Consider the following 18,798-nt stretch of genomic DNA (forward strand, 5'->3'; position numbering starts at 1 on the left):
TCCCATTTTCCCCTCCCCCAGCCCCTAGCACTCACCATTCTAATCTCTGTTTTTATGGGTTTGACCATTTTAGATACTTCATATAACTGGATTCATATAGTATTTGTCCTTCTGAGACTGGCTTATTTCACTTAGCATAATCTCCTCTAGGTTCATATGTGTTATCAAAAATGGCAGGATTTCCTTGTATTTTTTAAGGCTGAATAATATTGCATTGTAAGTTCATATGACACTTTCTGTATCCATTCATCTGTCGATGGGCATTTGGGTTGTTTCCATATTTTGGCTATTATGCATAATGCTGCAATGAACATAGGATAGGGAACACATTCAGACCATAGCCCCTTCCAACTCTCTTCCTGTTCCCCAAACTATAGGATCCATAGCTCCTCTCCAACAGGAAAATCATGCACTGATATCCACCTGCATTACATGTAATCTAGTACGTTAATGGAAAAACTTATGCCTCAGGTCCTCTAGAATCTTAGACTTTCATATTCAAAATTCAGGCTTTTGCAATCAAATCTTCTTCTGCCAAACAGTAAAGAGACTCAAGAGCCCATTTTGAATCTCAAACTTGAGAACTGGTTTCTTATTTGTTTTCTCTGCTATAATATTCCTTCCAGAGGAAATTGATACCTCTAGTCTAGTTTGAATGGTGACAGCATACCAGAGATTAAAAGGAACTAACAGGAATTTTTTCAAATGGTTAATATATTAAAATGTTATACCCTATTCCTCAACTGTGAGTGTTTACCGAAGGATTTTGTCTTTGTGTGGCTGTGCATACATGCAGTTTGGCAGGAATGCAGACCATATGTACTGCTCTGGCCCCCATCAGCCTGTTTTTTTTTTTTTTTTTTTCTATTTGTCAGCAATATCTGGTTATATGTTCATCAGAAATATTTTGTTTTCATGATCATTATAGCGGCTTGGATTCAGAGCCACTAGATCCATAGAATATGCAGATAAAAAGTAGAGTCAGCCTATTCAATATATTTCAGTAGTAGCCAAGAAAATTCAGGCACCAAGCAGGAAAAACAAAAATGGAAAAGATGTATGTGCTTAAGAATTAACAATTGGGTATCATTCTTTGAACCAAAAAAGAATACAAAAAGTACTTTATCAGTAGCAAAGCTCATTAGTTCTTTTAATACCAATTGTAATGTCCCAAATCCCTCCTGTCTTTCCAAAACTGTTTTATTATACTTGATAATTTTTTCATTGAAATGAACTGAAACAATTCTGAAAGAAACTTCTATACAGCTGGAAGCCTTGGAGCAGATGAGAGTTTGAGTAAGCTCAGTGAGAATTTAGTCAAGCTACCCTGGCTTGTAATTCCTTTCCTAACTCATATATAACTTTGATTGAATATTGCTATTTTCTATCAACCACAGTTAGGTTAGATCTTTACAGAAGCCATTTCAACCTGAAACTTTAAAAAAGTTCAGATGTTAGTGTTCCAATGTTCAATAATTTTTATAGACTCCTACTGTCTCTGGTTTATATATGAGTCAAAGAAAGAGAACGTCCAACAAAACCCAAGTGATTCATAGAAACCTAAGATTAACTTGTTGTCCAGTTCATTTCCAGGGTCACATTGCAGGGGATGATAAACCATCTTACTTTAAAAATCTGCATAGAGGTAGATTTATAATCTTTTTAAATTGCTTGCTCTAAGAATCTATGTTCTTTGTGCTTTTTTTGTTTTTTAAAAAAATCTTTTAAGATTATAAAATTAATATTTATTTTTAGATGAACACAATATAGAAAATATTAAAGAGGAACTCTCCCTCTCCATCCCCATGACACCATGATTAGCCTGGTGCTAATCACCAAATACAAGCAGAGTTTGAGCACTAGAGTCCTCGGGTGACTCAGATGTCTCTGGGACATATCTGTTCAATCCCAAGGGCTGCACTCCAGCACTCTATGTGTGTGGAGATTAGGAGGGAGCTGTCCTGAAGGAGTGCCCACGAGAAGTTTGACCTAATTCTGCCAGCTGCCTATATGGTGTATGGTACTGGCCCATTCCATTACTATCCAAGTCCTGTGAGGGTATTGGGAAACGTTGTGATTAAATATCGTAAAAGCAATTTCACTACACTGTTGTACACACTGGGGCCAAGGCAACTACCTTAAGACCCCTCTCTCAGATTATGACAAAACTAAGGAGGGATTCTTTCCTGGGGCCAGAGGTGCTCAAGCGCCTCTGTGGTGAGGCCGATAGCACAGAAGTCCGGCCTTAGTGCCCACTGGGAACAGATGTGCTGGTGAGCACATTTTAGAACTCCCCAGCTCCAGGACTGGGGGATTTATTTGGAGCATGTTTTGTAAAGAGCTGTGGTTCTATATAACACAGGAAAGAGGTAGAACCAGGGAAATAAGTGTTTTTACTAATAGTGTAAACCCCTTAGTATCTGTAGGCAGGTGAGGGCTATGAAAATTCATATTAAATAACCATAACTTTTTATGATTCAATAATTTTATTTCCTAGGGTGTTTTGTACATTGCATTTTTCATTATTTAATGAACAATGTCTTATTTCATTTAATATTCTTCAAAACATCCTTTTGTTTTGTGCTCCTAGATATCCCATCTTGATTTGGAAGGTCTCCCCCATTCCTAGATTATACACATGGTCTGTTAGATTTTTATTATTTTATTTTTATAATCAAACTTCTTTACTCATTTTGAATATATATGTATATATGTGTATATATGTATATATGTGTATATATACGTATATATATGTATAAATTTTCAAAGAGAGGCCTAATTTTAATTTCCTCCAGACAGACTGTCAATTGGGCTAGCATCATTTATTAAATAACCCAACCTTTGCTCAGTGAGTTAAAATACTTCTTTGTCATATATTAATGGCTGCATAGTACGTTATATATACCATAATTTATTTAAGAAAGGCAGCATATGTGCTAGTTAAGATGTAAGATGCAGATTCTAGAGTCAACTGCATGGGCTTGTCATTTATTAGCTATGTGATCTGGAGTAGGTTTCTTATTTTAGCGCAGCAATTTTTTCTTTTTATTTTTCTTTTATTGTATAAAATGAAAGGTTTGACTAAGAAATGCATTTTAAAATAAATATATTTTTTATTTCAATAGTTTTGGGGGTAAAGGTGGTTTTTGGTTACATGGATAAGTACTTTAGTGGTGGTTTCTGAGATTTTAGTGCACCTGTAGCCTGAGCAGTGTACACTGCACCCGATATGTAATATTTTATCCCTCATCCCCCTCCCAACCTTTCCTCAAGTCCCCAAAGTCCAGTATATCACTCTTATGCCTTTGCACCCTCACAGTTTAGCTCCCACTCCTAAGTGAGAACTTAACAATATTTGGTTTTCCATTCCTGAGTTATTTCACTTAGAATAATGGCCTCTAGCCCCATCCAGGTTGCTGCAAAAGACATTATTTTATTCATTTTTATGGCTGAGTAGTGTTCTATGGTGCATATATACCACATTTTCTTTAACCACTCATAGGTCAAAGGGCACTAAGGTTGGTTCCATATCTTTGGAATTGTGAACTGTGTTGCTATAAACATTCATATGCATGTGTATTTTTCATATGATTCTTTTCCTTTGGGTAGACATCCACTAGTGAGATTGAGATTGCTGGATCGAATGGTAGATCTACTTTTAGTTCTTTAAGGACTCTCCATACTGTTTTCCGTAGTGGTTGTACTAATTTACATTCCTAGCAACAGTGTAAGAGTGTACCCTTTTTACCACATCCATGACAATATCTATTGTTTTTTGACTTTTTATGGCCATTCTTGCAGGAGTAAGGTGGTATTTCATTGTGGTTTTAATTTGCATTTCCCTGATGATTAGTGATATTGAGCATTTTTTTCAGGTTTGTTGGCTGTTTGTATATCTTCTTTCAAGAATTGTCTATTCATGTCCTTTGTCCACTTTTTGATGGGATTTTTTAATGCTGATTTGTTTGAATTTCTCATAGAGTGTGGATACCAGTCCTTTGTCAGATGCATAGTTTGCAGATATTTTCTCCACTCTGTCGATTGTCTGCTAATTCTGCTGATTATTTCTTTTGCTGTGCAGAGCTTTTTAGTTCAATTAGGTCCTATTTGGCTGTTGTTGTTTTTGTTGCACTTGCTTTTGGGGTCTTAGTCATTAATTCTTTAATGTCAAGAGAGCTTTTCTGATGTTATCTTCTAGAACTGTTACGGTTTCAGGTCTTAGATTTAACTAAGGCTTTGATCCTTCTCAAGTTGATTTTTGCATGAGGTGAAAGATTGGGATTCAGTTTCATTCTTCTACATGTGGCTTGCCAGTTTTCCCAGCACCATTTATTGAATAGGGTGTCCTTTCCCCACTTTATGTTTTTGTATACTTTGTTGAAAATCACAGTTGGCTGCAAGTATTTGACTTTATTGCTACATCATCTATTTGGTTCTATTGGTCTACGTGTCTATTTTTATGCCAGTATCAAAACTCAGCTATTTGTTTGCTTTGTGACCATGGGCAAGTTACTTATCCCTCTGTGCCTCAGTAGCCTCATCTGTAAAATGGGGATAAAATCTCTTATGTTCATTAGTTGATGTGTTCTGCTGTGGTAACAATTCAGTTCCCTATGCTCAATGCTTAACACATCAAAGGTTTATTTCTTGCTCTAGTCATTGTCCAGTGTGGGCCAGGTGGCTCTCTTTGGTGGCTTTTCTCCATGTGATGATTTTGGGATCTGAGTTGCTTCAAACATGTGGCTCCTAAATTGCCATGGAATGAACATAACATAAGAGATTTTATCCCCATTTTACAGATGGAAGAGAAGACAGAGCTGAAGTGTCACTCTGAGTGATCTTTGGACTTAGGTCAATAAAAGGCATATGTTACTTTTGCCCATATTTATTGACTAGAGTCACATAATTTCCAACTGAACTGCTAGGGAACCTGGGAAAGACAGTCTTCTTTTATTCCCAGGGAGAGGAAGTGTTTTGATTAACACAAAGTGCAGTCTCTGCCATATTGACTATTTGCCTTCCAGAAAGGTTATACTGATTTACATTCTCACCTTTAGTAAACGAGACTACTTACTTCCACTCATTATTGTCTATAGCAGTTGTTATTTTTCTTACTTTACTTTTTATGAGTTTTATAAGCTGAGAAAAATGTCAACTAGAAGTTATCTAGAAGATAACATCAGAAAAGCTCTCTTGACATTAAAGAATTAATGACTAAGACCCCAACAGCAAGTGCAACAAAAACAACAACAACAAAATAGGACCTAATTAAACTAAAAAGTTCTGCACAGCAAAAGAAATAGCAGAATTAGCAGACAACTGACAGAGTGGAGAAAATATCTGCAAACTATGCATCTGACAAAGGACTAGTATTTTTATTTATTTGATTTTATTAATTTTAAAATTAAAATTAGCCACTTACACTTATTTATCTTGTTTTATAAATTTCCTGTCCATTGATCATAATAACAGCTGAGTTAATGAAGCAGCTTGATAGAGTGGGGGGAAAGAACGAGATTTTGAGTTAGAATATTTAGCTTTGAGTACCAGACCTATCACTTATTGCCTGCATTATTTGGTTCTCCTTAATTTCAGTTATTTAAGTGTGAAAGAGAGAAAATAAAGTATACTTCACAGGACAATATAGAAGTTAGTAAAATATATGTAAAGGATACATATTTTAAATATATATCATTTATCTATATTCTTATAAAACTTCATACATTCCTTTATTGAGTCATATATTCTGTTTTCAATGATTTCTTCTATCCTTTTTTTTCCACTAGACCATAAACTTTTTGAAGGGATGCATTTGTGTTTGTGTTCCTAGAGCCTACCACAATTTCTAACATACGGTAAACTTTAGATGATTGTTTCTTGAATGAATAAATGATTGAATGAATAAACAAATTGACGATATTGGATCCATTTTAGACTTTACAGGCTTAAAAAATACCCTGCAATATATTTGTTTATTGAATCTTCATAACAGTCCTTCGCACGAGCTTGGTAGATACCATGAACTTCTGAAACAAAATGCTAAAGACCCTCAAATATTTTATACCCTCTCTTCTTTGCTGGGTATATCACTGCTGTTTACCAAATAAAAGGGGGCCCCTACATTGGCCGCTGGGACAGGAAGGACATCAAGAAGGGGGAGAAGAACACAATTGTCACCTCTTATAACAGGAACTTCATGGGCCGCAGTGATACCAACCCTGAGACCCATGCCTTTGTCATGTTCCCAGAGATTGTCACAGCCCTGGCCATTGCAGGAACCTCAAGTTCAACCCAGAGACTGACTACCTGATGAGCAAGGATGGCAAGAAGTTCAAGCTGGAAGAGCTTCCCCAAGTGGAGTTTGACCCAGGGCAGGACATCTACCAGCACCTCCACCCCCGCCAAAGGACAGGAGTGGGCAGCACATTGATGTGAGCCCCACCAGCCAGTGCCTGCAGCTACTGCAGCCTTTTGACAAATGGGATGGCAAGGACCTGGAGGACCTGCGGATCCTCATCAAGGTCAAAGAGAAGTGTACCACTGACCACATCTTGGCTGCTGGCCCCTGGCTCAAGTTCCATGGGCACTTGGACAACATCTCCAACAACTTGCTCATTGGTGCCATCAACGTTGAAAATGGCAAGGCCAACTCCGTGCGCAATGCCCTCACCCAGGAGTTTGGCCCCGTCCTTGAGACTGCCTGCTACTACAAGATACATGGCATCAGATTGATGGTGATCAGGGACAAGAACTACGGTGAGGGCTCGAGCCAGGAGCATACAGCACTAGAGTCTCACCACCTTGGGGGCCGGGCCATCATCACCAAGAGCTTCGCCAGGATCCATGAGACCAACCTGAAGAAGCAGGGCCTGCTGCCTTGACCTTTGCTGACCCAGCTGACTACAACAAGATTCACCCTGTGGACAAACTGACCATTCAGAGCCTGAAGAAATTCTCCCCCGGCAAGTCCCTGAACTGCATCATCTGGCACCCCAATGGGACCCAGGAGACCATCCTCCTGAACCTCCTGAACCTTCAACGAGATGCAGATCAAGTGGTTCCGCACCGGCAGTGCCCTCAACAGAATGAAGGAGCTGCAGCAGTGAGGGCAGAACCCGCCGCCCACCCCCCACCCCCCATCCCCCACCCAGCGCTGGAGTCATGTTCAAGTTCAGCTCTACTTGAGCCATCAGAGGATCTGATCCAGCCAGCCATGGCTTCTTATTCCAAGATGGTGTGACCAGACATGCTTCCTGCTTCCCAGTCAGCCCACGGAGTGACTGTGGTTGGGGGGGATTTCTTAAAATAACTTTTTAGCCCCTGTCTTCCTATTTTTAGTTTGGTTCACATCTTAGGCAGCTCCATGCAACCGTATTTTTTTTTTATGACAAGACTCCCATCTAAAGTTTTTCTCCTGCCGGATTATTTCATTGGTGGGTGAAGGATTCTAGAGAACCTTTTGTTCTTGCAAGGAAAACAAGAATCCAAAATCAGTAACAAAAAAAAAAAAAGAGGGCCCAACCTTTAAACCATGCAGTCAGTACCACATCCTTGTTCTCAGCTCCTAGTTAATGCTCTCCACCTGTATAACTTCACCAGTGTTTACTCTCAGAATGCCTGCTGTGCCCTTAGCCCCATTCTAAGAGTTCCTGTGCATAGATTCTTACTTAAGAAAGTGGACATAGTCAATTCCTTTAACTTCTATGACCATGTGTTTTACTACATTATCTCTACCACCCACCTATGTTTTGGTCTAGCAGAAAGACCACACCCAAAGGCAAAGAATCCCTAAGCTGACCATTAGTCCAGAAAGAGGCCATGTACTTCAGCTTTGTCCAACAGGTATGACAGCAGTTAACCAAAATTTATCAAACTCTTACACTTTGGGAATTGGGGGTGTGAAATATAGAATTGGGCAGAGAGTAAAGAATACTGAAGCAGAAAGACAATGAGAATGCAGTACACAATTGTCAAATTCAATGCTTGCTCCCCAAAATATCACTACAACAGCCTGTGGATAAGACAAAGCTGAGTGTATTGTTCATCTACTAAGAAAGAATGTCTACAAAGTCTTATTAACAAAGTCAGGATACTGATTGACATTTCGAAGTGTGGTTTAAGATGGGTTCTTTTGATGATAGAGAGGAGCTTAATCAGGATGAGGGTAGGGTTATGATAAAATAGTTTAGGATTGTTGCAGACAGCTAGGTGAGAATTTTAAGAGAACGAGTTCAAAGAGTCTTGGGTATGAACTGGTTCAGGATGCATTCTATAGAAGAGTTCATAGTTCTTTGGGGAAGTTACTGGAACAAGCAATAATATTATTTGCAATTTTTATCTTCCTGGGGAAGAACTGCGTTCAGTAGTAAAGTTATATTGATGAAGACAGTCAACTGTATAGACAATTTTTATTCTCATCACAAAGCAAAAGCAGCAAATAAGTAAACAGAAGCGTAAGGTAGAAAAACACTGTCCAGAGCAGAAACACAGAGGATCTAAAACACACCAGTAGGGGAGGGCCTGGTGACCAACCGGTACTGCAGAAAGGATGTCTTTTTCTCTGATCCAGCCTTTCTTGCCTTAGACAATCTGGATCATCATGCTATCCAATCAGTAACTTGTACACTTTTCTCATGTTGAGCAAAAAGAATAAACCAATCCAAATAGAGTATTCCATGCGAAGCCTTGGGCTCACAAGTTTAAATTCTTACAGTTCCATTCAACAACTTCGGAGTTGGAGAGAATCCCATTCGGATATGAGGGAAAAAATTACCAAGTCAAGAAATCATGAACTCTGCCGGCATGTTTAAAACTTTCAGGGTATCAGGCACACAGTATAAGCTTATTATGCAACAAATATCAGATCTCACAGCTCGCTTCATATATGTACTACCCTGTGAACTGAAACATGTTCGTATTAGAAGTGCATTTGTTTCCAGTTACAAAAATGTGCTGGTTATGATGGATTTAGGAATTATGCTTGTTCTTCTGCATATCCACTCTATGGCATAACTCTTCTTCCCTCTTGTTATCTGGCCTCTGCTTCCACTTGGGACATCTATCACCCCTGTTATCTACCACAAGTTCCCAAAATTCCATCATCCAAGAGTTAGTCTTTTTGTTTTGATTAATAGCAACAGTCTGAGTGGTAGATGATGTGCAAAGAAGAGCCACTCATGAGGGACAGACTAGAGCTTCTCACACACCCAAGTGGCATGGGCCATAGAGTAGGAAAATCATTAGGTCTGTTTTGTGCCAGAAATCTTTGTGATGAGTAAGTTCTTCCTCATATTTCTAAACTTGGAGCTTTTCCCCCTTAGAGCCTACATATTTCACGAAGATATAATATTTGCTAAATTAAAAAGTCACACCAAATTGTCATTGAAATAAAAATACATATGCAACTATCAGTCTGTTCAATTGCCTATAAATTACACAATATATAGGGAAAAGACTAGAAAGCCCTTGTTTATTTCTTCTGGACACACCAAAAAGAAATTTGTCTGTAGTCGTTGTATTTACCAAAGTGTTGTAGTGTTGCCTGGGACAATCAATAGAAGGTTACTTTTCCTTGAGTATCACAAGGTAGTGCAATCCCAACTCTGCAAATAACTGGTTCTGTGATCTTAAACAAGCTACTTAACATATTATTTGTTCATTTAACAAATAAATGTTTCTTAGGGTTTAACTATTTGCCAGGCTTTGTGCTGAAAACTGGATAAAATGGCAGGTAAAATACAATCCTCACCCTCCATGGCTTTATAGTATAATAATATCTTCAGCTGAAAAATAAGGCAATAACTTCTACTTCAGAAGTTATGAAATTTTTATTTTTAATTTTTGCGGGTACATAGTAGGTATAAATATTTATGGGGTACATGAGTTTTTTTTATAAAGGCATGCAATTTGAAATAATAACATCATGGAGAATGAGGTATCTGTCTCCTCAAGCATTTATCCTTTGAGTAACAAACAATCCAATTACACTCTTTAAGTTGTTTTAAAATGTGCAACTAAGTTATTATTGACTATAGTCATCCTACTGTCCTCTCAAATAGTAGGTGTTATCCATTCTTTCTAACTATTTTTTTGGGGGGTACCTATTAACCATTCCCACCTCCCCCAGCCCTCCCTCTACCCTACCTAGCCTCTGGTAACTATCCTTCAACTCTCTATGTCAATGAGTTCAATTGTTTTGATTTTTATATCCCCAAAATAAATGAGAACACCCAATATTTGCCTTTCTGTGCGTGGCTTATTTCACTTAACATAATGACCTCCAGTTCCATCCATGTTGTAAGGTTATGAGATTTAAATGAGATTATTATATGTGAAAAGTGCCTGATTCTGTGCCAGCTCTGTGGTCCATACTTATTTACTGTTATTTCTCTTCTTTTTCTTCCTTAGCAGAGTGTCAAGCATAATTCACTCGGATATGGTGCTAAACCTAACTTGTACATGTCAGAAATTATATATAGGCAGAGAAGATAAAAATGCTACACATGCCTGATCGAAACCATCCTGGCTAACACAGTGAAACCCCGTCTCTACGAAAAATACAAAAAAAAACTAGCCAGGCGTGGTGGCAGGCGCCTGTAGTCCCAGCTACTCGGGAGGCTGAGGCAGGAGAATGGCGTGAACCCGGGAGGCGAAGCTTGCAGTGAGCCAAGACCGCGCCACTGCACTCCAGCCTGGGAGAGAGAGCGTGACTCTGTCTCAAAAAAAAAAAAAAAAAAAAAAAAATGCTACACACGCCTGTCAGGTACTCATGCTGCTTCCAGAGGCCAAATTCGCCGTTTGGGTTTTTTAAAGGTTTGGTGGCGGGCTGCTTAAAAAAGAGTGCTATTTTTAAAAAATAACTATCTTAATTTGGATTCTCCCAGAAGCAGACCCTGAGACAAAGATTAAAGTGCAGATAGTTTCACTGGGAGGTGATCCCAGGAAATCTCTGTAGAGGAGTGGGAAGGAAAGGCAGTGAATAAAGGCTGTGTTACCAAGCAAGTCCTGTTGTTGGCAACTAGGGTTCAGTTCTCTGGGGAACATTTGGAGACAGTGGAGAATCCACAACGCAGAGTTGCTTCCACTGAGGGGTGAGGAGGTTGGGGTATTTGTCCAGGCACCTGCCAACCTCCGTTGCCTGAGAGCTACTCCCAGGACATCACTCCTAGGTACTTTCATCCTGCCCAAGGCTGGCACTGGGGGAACAGCATATCCCCTGGCTGGAAAATCTCCCAGAAAGGTGTAAGTGCTGGAGATAAAGAAGATGAGGGGGGCTGGGCATGGTAGCTCATGCTTATAACCCCAGCACTTTGGGAGGCCAAGATGGGTGAATGGCCTGAGATCAGGAGCTCGAGACCAGCCTGACCAGCATGGTGAAATCCCGTCTCTATTAAAAATACAAAAATTAGCCAGATGTGGTGGTGGGCACCTGTAATCCCAGTTACTTGGAGGCTGAGGGAGGGAGAATCACTTGAACCTGGGAGACGGAGGTTACAGTGATTGTGCCACCGCACTCCAGACTGGGCAACAGAGTGACCCTGGGTCTTAGAACAGAGCAAAAAACAGAAAATAGAAGGAGAAGGAGAAGGAGCAGGAGCAGGAGTAGCAGAAGAAGGAGGAGAAGCGGGGGAGGGGGAAAAAGAAGAAGAGGAGGAGGAGGATAAAAAGAAGCATCTTTTGCAATGTTCAAAACGTTTTGACTTGCCACCAAACAACTGTGTTGACTGGAGGTCTTTTCATTCTTATTAGAAGTCAAATAAGATCACACAATACCACAGACCCTGATGTAGTAATTCTTTATTGCCTGAAAGATATTCCCATTCCTTAGCCTGACAGTCCACTTCTTCCACGAGCTAGTGCTATACTACCTGTCTCTCTCCACTCCTTGATAAGACCCCTTTTGCAAGCACGCAAGAGCCCCAGATGCATATTCCTACCCCAGGAATTATATTCATTCTGTTTCTCCTACTCAGAATGTCCCCCACCCTGAGCAGTTGCCCCTCTTCAAGGCCCACATGAAGCCCCAAGCCTTTAATTAAGCATCTTGACCACATTCCTGGCCTTAACCTACCCATTCCTGGAGCTTCTTGTCTGCATCACTCATTGAGGACTTTGTACTCCTTGCCCTCCATGGTTTATCATCAAGTGAACAATCCTGTCTCTCCAAGTGGACCACAAATCCTATTCTCATGAGTAGGGAGACTGCATGTTCCTTCTGGAAATAGCCACATCCTTTTTATTTTCACGCTTTCAATAGTCAACTGCTTAATGAATGTTGAGTTGTTACAGTGACCTGGGTTGCTTCCTCGTATCTAACTACATATTAGGCAGTCATACCTCTTTAAGGGCAATGAAGTCTCCCTGAAGTGTAATCCAGGTTTCTGAGAACCAGAAAGCTTAATTGATTCAACAATCACCTTGAACTTTAAAAGGAATTACTAAAAAGTGTTTTAAGGAATCCTACCTACTTCATTGTTTGGCAGCTTCTGCCCATCAGCTCCCTTTGCATTTATTGCTGTAACGTGAAGCAGCATGGTGTCATGATTAGGAGTATGAATTCAGGCACCAAATAGATGTGGGTTAAGAGCATGGGCACACTGAACGTGTGACCTCAAGCAAGGGAAATAGCCTCTGTATGCCTCAGTGTGTTCACTTGTGAAATGGTGATATGGTTTGACTGTGTCCCTACCCAAATCTCATCTTGAATTTTAACTCCCACAATTCCCATGTGTTGTAAGAGGAACTTGGTGGGAGGTAATTGAATCAGGGAGGCAGATCTTTCCCATGCTATTCTCATGATAGTGAGTAAGTCTCAAGAAATCTGACGGTTTTAAAAAGGGGAGTTTCCCTGCAAAAGCTCTTCTTCTCTTGTCTGCCACCATGTGACATGTGCCTTTCACCTTCTGCCATGATGGTGAGACCTCCCCAGTTATGTGGAACTGTAAGTCCATTAAATCTCTTTCTTTTGTAAATTGCCCAGTCTCAGGTATGTCATTATCAGCAGCATGAGAACAGACTAATAAAAATGGGGATAGCATTATCACATCCATAAGTTTGCATGTAAAGCATTTAGCTCAGGCTGTAATAATAGAAACCACTCATTATATGTTGACTATCATTATAAGATAGATTAATTTTATATTATAATATGTACCCAAAATTAAATTTAGATTTGGATATACATTAGCAAAAATTTCAGCTAATTGTACTCTCTCCTATTAAGCAGTACAGCTGGAACTCTCTTAATACACCTCCACTGAACCAGTTCACAAAATTAACAACCACTCTCCATTCCCTCTGTAACAAATGCTGACTGACACTTGTAGGAGGCTGAATTCTCCAGATTAGGAGGCCATGCTTCTGAATACAACCTAGTACTTCTGTTCCCACCTGTGGAGTTGTATTTTCACTAAAGATTCAGCTGGGTTTGCTCCCAAACCTGGTTTTGCTAGTTCCCTTCATCATAATTATATAATTTGATTGAATATTACTCAAACTGACAAAATATGGATGTGAAAAAGTAGTAATTATGTTAATAAAAATATAAGTTGAATATTTTGGAAGGAAAAATAAATTTGGTAAATGTTTGAATGAGGTGTGGGGAAGGCAACTATAAAAGAACTCTAGAAGAGTTCTACACTCACGTTTTGTTTTTGTTTTTGTTTTTGCAGAAGGCTTTAAATCCTCAATGTACTTTAAAGATGAAACTGGGAATCATAGAGAAAACAATATGGGGTTAGTTTACACATGAAAATGATGCAGAGCCATGATTAGCCAATTCATGCTCAATGAAAAGACCTTAGACCCACATTGGCAAATGGGTGAATAAATATACATGTATAGATTTCAAGTTAAAAGATAATGTTTAAGGTGTGTGGGTTTTTTTTTTAACAATTCTCATTTATGACCTATTTGATTACTGACTAGCTATGATCTTTATCACAATAAAAATATTTCTTCCCTACTTTGCATTTCAATACAAAGGCTAAAATATAGCTTAGCCTCACTTGTAGGCTAAAAGCCCTGGACAAGAAATCTAGCTTTTTGAGAAGAATCCAGAATCTTTTGCAAATGTTCACCTTAGGGGCTGCATTTTGACAGCTCCATTTCTGAAACAGGGCCAAGAAATGTTTTACCAGTCCTGGTCTCCCCAGTTACTTTTCAACACAACCAACCTGCACTCTGGGAGCCAGGAAGTCTCCAGAAAGTTCAGTAGAGGCATCCCTATCCCAAGATGTGGTCTGGAATTAGTCTTGCCATCTTACACACAATATACATGCGGTGAACTTGGACCTCTACATACTTTCAGAAATACAACCCCCTTCCACTCTAAAACTGTCTACGTCTACCTAATCCCTAACTCTCTCAATGCTTTCAAATTATTTCCCCACTTTCCAGCACCTGGAATTAAACCCTCTATGAGCTCACCTACCTGGGATCCTGAGACTCAACTTGCTCTAATTTATACCATGCTGTGTGAGCTGGACCTTTCCCCTAGATGCAATGGAATATTCAGAAGCATGATACAGTTATCTTCCTGATTTCAAGTGTGGTCCATGTCTGGAGACTCCTAATTTACATCCTACTTGCCGGATCAGATCCTGGGGACCTCTGCACTGGTCAAACCCACTTTTACCCTGCTGGTTAGGACACTATCATTTGGAAAGCACTATCATTTGGACTAGATTCCTAGGCTGGGTCCAAGCCTCTGACTCCTTATCCATCATTGGCCCATTCCTGTGGTACGGTTTACCTCACGGGGAACCTAGTATGGACTGACTATGCCATGAATCAGGACCATTCTTGGATTCTTGCCTTCATGGCTTCCACCATATTCTAAATCAAATGCACTCTCCTGCCATTTGGGAAAACAAAGAGTTTAGCCTATTCCAGGTTTATTCCAACTCACCTGGCTTGGTCTTCTTCTTGGGCAATGTAATTTTAGGATATAGACCAAAATCTGTTAAGCAAAAGTACTTTACTTTGGATTTATCCTGAAATAATTCTGCAGAAATTTTCTGTGGAAGACTTTAAAACAATCACCTGTTTTGGTTTGTTTGCTCTCCTCTACTTCATGAGCTGTTACCTAAGGATAAGAAGAAACATAATAGGGCTTTCCAGAGTTTTCATGTAAGGGTCCCCCACCCTCACACCAAGTAAAGTTTAGAGAAATGGTATGAGGTCAGAGCAAGAATGGGGTCACGTCTGATCCTATCCTACATACTAGTTATACTTGCTCCAACAGATGCATATTTTTTGACATTTTTTACAGCCAAGAGTTGGGGGGGGGGGTTTCTATTTCAATAAAGAGAAAAAAACTATTTTATTTTATTTTTGTTTTTTTGAGACAGGGTCTCTCTGTCACGCAGGCTAGAGCACAACGCTCCAACCCACTGCAGCCTCAACCTCCCAGGCTCAAGTGATCCTCCCACCTCAGCCTCCCAAGTAGCTGGAACTACAGGTGCCTGCCACCACACTCAGCTAATTTTTGTATATTTTTTTTGTCAGAATCAGACTTTATTTAGCAATCTGAAAATGTGTTCTTCTGGCTTTAAGTTTTGCAAAATGGGTCATAAGTCAAAGACACATTTGTTCACTATCTCTTAGTATGTGTGATTATGTCTCTGTATAGACAAGTGTCTGTCTATAGATGCTTTTGCTTTTTATAGTGATTATAGTTCCACTTTAATGTATAAAGTCTTATTCTAGTAATGCTAAAACCTGAATTAAATATTCCCTGAGTCTAGTGTTCTCTTCTCCCCAGCCTGCCTCCCTCCATCTCTCCCATAAGGCTGCTTCTCCACCTCCATTAATGCCAGGTCTTTAGAGAGCACCAGCATTCCTACTGAGAACCCAGGGATGGTTGCTGGCTCTTATATCCCTCTGACCTATACCCTCTGGTTGAAGAGCTTCTTTGGGGAGGTGTGGGGTAAGAGGAGTCTTGGCAGTTTCTCTTTAGAGTTGTGCATTTTCACTGGTAGGTACCTCTTCTTGAGGTTCAGGTGCTGTGAAGTTGCTCTGGTCTGGTACCATGGAGACTTTAAACTGGTCTTGGCCCTCTGAGGAGTCAGCTAAGACAAGCTTATTATCCTCTTCCTTATCTTCCATCTTCTTTGCCTCTCCAGGTTCTGAAGCAATCTGAGATGTCATTAAGGTGGGAAAAGTGCAAAGTTCTTCGGGGTTCTGATCTTGGATGTTTTCATTTTCTTTGGCCTCAGGAGTTCTTACTGGTTTCTCTGGTGGTTCTGGATTAGGAGAGACCTCTAGGGAGGTCCTAGGACTTGGAGTCTCAGTCCCCAAGGAGACCCTAGGGCTGGTGGGTGAATCCCCTCAAGAGGCTGGAGGGCTGGAGGGTATGTTCCCTGAGGAGGGCCTGGGGCTTGGAGTGTCTCTGGGTGGAGGAGGCCTACTAGGGGGTGCTGAGGTCCTCTGGAGAGAGGCTCTCTTCTTTGGTTGTTCAGATCCTTCACTTGTGGTGCAAGTTCGGAGGACTACTTCTGTGGCAGATAATGCAGGCTGCCTTGAAGGATGCAGGGCTCTGCCTGGTGATGGAGCTGGGGAGCTAGGGAGAACTTCCTCCTGGGACTTGCCACTCTCAATGGTAGGCGAGGGCTGGGCCTGGGTGGGGCTATTGCAGGCTGGTAGAGGCTCTTCTTCCTCAGAGAAGCTTGCTTCAGATTCTTCCTTTTCTATTTCTTCATCTTCTAAGGGCTCCTTGATCTCACAATTATCTTCCCCCTGGGCTGCATCAGGTGCCAGATCTTCAGTTGTTGAGACAGATTCACTCTCACTCTTCAAGGAAAGTGTAGAGGGACTAGTAGGTGAGGTAAGAGGACTGGAGACCACAGATGTTTGAACCGGGGGAGAAATGACTAAAGAGCACCTGCTGCTGCTTGATAGTCCCTTTACCACAAACACTTTATTGGAATGTTGCTTCTCCAGTTTGCTCATCACCACCTAGAGATTGTGGTTCAGCTTGCTCATTTCCCTGCAGAAGACATCCCTCAAGTTGGAAATGTTTTGGAAGATGGTCACATAGTAGCCAATGTGACTATTACAAAGAATAGGCAGCTCCTCTAGTAGTTCTTAGTTCAGATCTTCAAACACAGTCTGGGCTTTGTTGAACTCTTCCTCTGTCTTGGAAGTCTTGGCCTCATCTTTCTTCTTGGCATTCTGCACTGAGTCCAGGTGATGTCGGGCACCATCATAATCCACGAGTTTTCAACCCCGCTTGGCAATTCCCTCCTTAATATCACTGAACTGGGCCAAGTAGTAAACCAAAGGTGAACGATTTGAACAAAGCACTAACAAGTTCTACCAACAACAGGCAGAAGACCATAAGCTCTACAAGGACCTTGAGAACTTCCTTAGTGCAGCTAAAGTGATGCATGAAAGTTCAAAAAGAGTGTCAGAAACCCTGTAGGAGATCTACAGCAGCAAGTGGGATGGTCATGAGGAGCTGAAGGCCATTGTAGGGAATAATGATCTCCTTTGGGAAGACTACGAGGAGCAACTGGCTGACCAGGCTGTGAGGACCATGGAAAACTAATTTTTGTATTTCTTGTAGAGATGGGGTTTCGCCACATTACCCAGGCTGGCCTCAAACTCATGCAATTCACCTGCTTCAGCCACCCAAAGTGCTGGGATTACAGGCTTGAGCCACTGCGCCTGGTGATAAAACTATTTTAAACTGGAGAGAAGTGGATGGAATCAATCAAACGTTTGTTGAGCCTACTATGTGCACTGATTCACTTATCCCGCAAGTATTTATGGAATGCCTGCTCTGTGAAGTCCTCATGCTGGGTGAGCCCTGCCTGAGGATGCAGAAACTAACAATAGGGCATAATCTTACTGACATGGAATTTACTGGGCAGGACAAACTTATGTCAAACACCGGCTATTATTGTGTCTGTGGCTGGATCATCCTGACATCTTGGTATTTCAGTTGCTGAGTGGTGATTGTATAATTTTTGTGATTTTTATGTCTTTTGTGAGGAGGATAGGAAAATAGGTACAATTTTACCATCTGTTATTTTGGAAGCTGGGAGGGTAAATGAAAGAGATGAAAGATAGGCTAATTGGTTTGCATATTTAACAGTAGCTTACAAGAAAAAAGAGTTAAAACAAAAGGTCAAAATGAGAAAGACAAACATGTATTGATGCTATGCATGCTCTCCTGGTTTTCCAACAGCAGTTAAATGGAAAATCAGAAACAATTTTACCACTTCACAACAGTTAAACAAAGAAAACACTACCAAGAACAAAACCCTCCCTCCGCTACCTTGAGCCCACTTGTCTCCCCTCTTGCTGGTGTCTCTCTCTTTCCCACAGACAACACTTTCCAGTCCTGGCACTCCTACAGTACGTCAACAGAAATAAGAGCATGTGCCCAGCAGCTACAATTAGCTAGTCACTGAGATTGTGAAAACCCATTCAACTCCCTGGTTTAGGCTAAGTGGCATTTTCAATATATCTGTGGTACTGAGGAAAAGCAGGCAGGAACAAAGACACCAGTACTATCTCCAAATAAGAATAAGGCTTCAGTGTCCCTCCACTGGGATAGCAAAAGGATTCAGGACCCTGACACACATGCACAGGTGTTGTCTTTTGCAGACCAATTTGGCCACATTTTGCTGTGGTTTGCATGGCACCGTGGAAATCAGTGTGGTCCCTTAGGAAAGAGGAATGGAGGATCTGTCAGGAAACCTGGATTCTGGAGCCAATGCTATGGCTTCCTCGAGGCTTCTGAGTCTCAACTTTTCCACCAAGTGAGGACAGTAATGTTCAACTTCTTACCTC

At 40.6% G+C, this 18,798-nt stretch overlaps 2 pseudogenes; one reads left to right on the forward strand and one right to left on the reverse strand.

The window, feature by feature from the left end:
• Positions 1 to 4,500: 4,500 nt before the first annotated feature.
• On the forward strand, positions 4,501 to 7,106 carry LOC126956159 (aconitate hydratase, mitochondrial-like; annotated as a pseudogene).
• An 8,848-nt stretch (positions 7,107 to 15,954) lies between these two features.
• On the reverse strand, positions 15,955 to 17,182 carry LOC126956629 (bridging integrator 2-like; annotated as a pseudogene).
• Positions 17,183 to 18,798: the final 1,616 nt, after the last annotated feature.

The sequence above is a fragment of the Macaca thibetana genome, chromosome 6, assembly GCF_024542745.1.
Source record: "Macaca thibetana thibetana isolate TM-01 chromosome 6, ASM2454274v1, whole genome shotgun sequence".
Taxonomy (NCBI): domain Eukaryota; kingdom Metazoa; phylum Chordata; class Mammalia; order Primates; family Cercopithecidae; genus Macaca; species Macaca thibetana.